This window comes from Lontra canadensis, unplaced genomic scaffold, assembly GCF_010015895.1.
Source record: "Lontra canadensis isolate GAN:19392208 unplaced genomic scaffold, GSC_riverotter_1.0 scaffold38, whole genome shotgun sequence".
Lineage (NCBI taxonomy): Eukaryota > Metazoa > Chordata > Mammalia > Carnivora > Mustelidae > Lontra > Lontra canadensis.
Window position 1 is genome coordinate 15,541,998 of NW_022631032.1, and position 3,006 is coordinate 15,545,003.

The 3,006-nt window shown below is 39.8% G+C and overlaps 1 non-coding gene across 1 annotated transcript; it reads left to right on the plus strand.

Moving 5' to 3' along the window:
- Nucleotides 1-2,685: 2,685 nt before the first annotated feature.
- Nucleotides 2,686-2,757, plus strand: TRNAC-GCA. Its single transcript has one exon. It is a non-coding gene; the product is annotated as a tRNA-Cys (tRNA).
- The last annotated feature ends 249 nt before the right edge of the window (nucleotides 2,758-3,006 follow it).

A 3,006-nucleotide genomic window follows, 5' to 3' on the forward strand; every position in this document is an offset into this window, starting at 1 on the left:
AGTTCTCTCACTGAGTTGTTTTAAGGATTAAGTGAATTAATATTTGTAAAGTTCTTAGAACAAGGCATGGCAAATTATAAGTGCAATATGTGTTTAATACAATTTTAACACATTTCAATAGCTTTGTATTTATTTTGATGTGTAGTAGAAGGAAGTACAATTGGCATGAGTTCAAGGATATTTTTGCATAGGATGAGGTGAAATAAAAAAAAAACAAAATGGTAGGTTGATTTTAAGACAAATAGTAAGTAAATACCGGTATGGTAGACCTTGTGATAGGGGAAAGTGAATGATTCAGTTTGGGAAATACTGTAGATGAGAAAAAAAATAAGATAATATGTAGGGTAACCAATTAAAGCCGGTTTCCTGGGTGAATTCATGGAACACGAGACCCTCAGTGCTGAAACCAGGAGAATCCACAGCAAAACAGGATATTTAGTCTACTTACATGTAATGTGGAATTGGATAACATTTCTGGACATTAGAGACCATTTGAAACCCCATTTTCCTTTCCAACTAATGAACTCTTTTTTTTTTTTTTATAAAGATTTTATTTATTTATTTGACAGAGAGAGCTCACAAGTAGGCCGAAAAGCAGGCAGAGAGGTAGGCAGAGAGAGGGGAAGCAGGCTCCCCACTGAGCAGAAAGCCCGATGCAGGGCTCAATCCCAGGACCCCGGGACCATGACCCGAGCCAAAGGCAGAGGCCCTAAGCCACTGAGCCACCCAGGTGCCCCTCAACTAATGAACTCTTGAGCTGGGCTAGAAGCGGCAATTGATTTACAAGTAGATGCTCATAAAATTTCGACAGAGCCACTGGCATTTGGATCATAGGAGGACAGTGAAGTTGGTTGGTACATATGAGAGACAGTTTTGTTTGACAGCTTCAATAAAGGAATCAGTAAGATAGAAGCAGCTCAATCAGTCAGCACCAAGTGAGCCGTTTCTTTTCTTCTCTTCTTTATCTAAATCATGTGATTACCCCCTGCTGCTTTCTCACAAAATCCTGTGCTTTCCCCACAGGAGCAGGACCCTTTTCTGACGACTCGATCTGGAATCTGTGAGTCCCTAAGTACAACTCTGATACTCCAAATAAAGGCCTTTGTTCTTTTTCAGTTTTCCCTCTTTTTTTCAGTTGACAGTAAATTTGATATTTATCCCACAGTCACACATTATATCTGGCTCCGGGTTCTCCAAGGAGCTGGTAGTAGGTGGAACCTTGGTTCTCATTTTGCTTTGGTATGCCTGTGACTTTTTTTGTTTATTTATTTATTTGAAGATTCATCCATTTATTTAAGAAAGAGAGTGAGCCAGGGTAGGACAGAGGGGAAGAGAGAGAGAATCTCCAGCAGACTCCTTGCTGAGCTCAGAGCCCAAGGCAGGGCTTGATTCCAGGACTCTAAGATCATCATGACCTGAGCTGAAATCAAGAGTCGGACACTTAACCAAATGAACCACTCAGATATGTCTGTGACTTTAAACAAACAAGAGTCCTTAGTTTTCCTCCATCTGTGTCTTGGTCTGCAAAAGAAGTGGTTGGGATAAATGATTTCCAAACCCTTTTCAGTGTTGGTTCTTAGATATGAAGCACACATTACATCTATTGCTGCTAAAATCTCAGCTCCACTGATGTTCTAGGTGAGAAAAGAACAATGAGCAAATCATGCATTGTGATTCCTTTCTGGGCTCTCAAATCCAACCTGGGGCAGAGGAGAAAAAGAATAGAATGGAGTTTCTCCCCTTTCCTGAACTCCCAACCAACCACAGCCCTTACTCAAAATAGTCAGCCCAAACTTAAGATCTTTTGAAAAGACCTGAAAAAAGTATGTGGTCTGAGAAATCAGCAGAAAAGAGACTTTTCAATAGGTTTAAACACGCAAGATTTCCATAAGATGGACTTGAACAGTTTGTTAGGATGAGAGATGTCTTCATATAAAGCCACAAAATATACGTGACTTTAATTGAGGTTGTTTTTGGAAGTTGAAAAGGAAACTTTGGTGGTAGGTAGGACCAGGATAAATAATTTACTTAGTTGATTAAAGGCTCTTGTTTGGAGCCTTTTTTCTCTTCATCAAATGACCTTTTGGAGTTGACAATATTCCAAGTTCCAGGCAAGTTATGTTACATAAGAATGTAACTCACTGACCATCTGTTTTTGTAAGATTAAAATCATCTTACAGTCATGGCTTTGAAAAGCTAAATCACACCCATTATATTATTTATGCATATTTTTTTCCAGAATCAATTTAATGTAGCAAATATCTATTTAGGGCCCGTTATGAGCTTAGTTCTGTGAAGTCATGAAGAGGAATGAGAATCTCAGTTGCTAGGAGCCCCGGCTCTAAAGGAAGTGTGACAAGAATCCAGTCATCAGCATTATATTGATGTTGCCATTTGTGGAAACCCTGATGATTTTTACCTGGCACTGAGATTCGCTTTATGTGAGATAGGGTGGGCAGAGAGCCTCTGGGTATTGGGAAGTCTAAAAAGAGTTTCTGGGCTCCAAGGGCTTCATTCTCGGGACTCCTGACTTTTTTCATAATAAACTTCTTCTAACGCTTGTAATGCCCAGACGCCTTCCAGGCAGCATTCGCTCTAATTATAGCTCCCCTGAGTCATTCATTGGAGGTTTCAGAACCAGAGAGTTGAGAGAGAAATAGACTATAAAAACAAGCTTATATCACTGGGGGTATAGCTCAGGGGTAGAGCATTTGACTGCAGATCAAGAGGTCCCTGGTTCAAATCCAGGTGCCCCCTGTACATTTGAGTTTTTGCTTCAGGAGAATATGAATTAACTTTGGCTCTATTATTTTCCATAACTCATGGCAGAATGATAACTAATGTCCTTTGTGTATATGCCAGGCACCAGTCTGAATTCTTCACATCAGTTCTGTCCTCTATTTCTCTCCAAAATTTTACAAGATACATACCATACCATCAGTATCTTCATTTTACATGAGGAGACAGAAAGACTTGGAGACTCTTGGTAATTGGCTAATGGTCGAA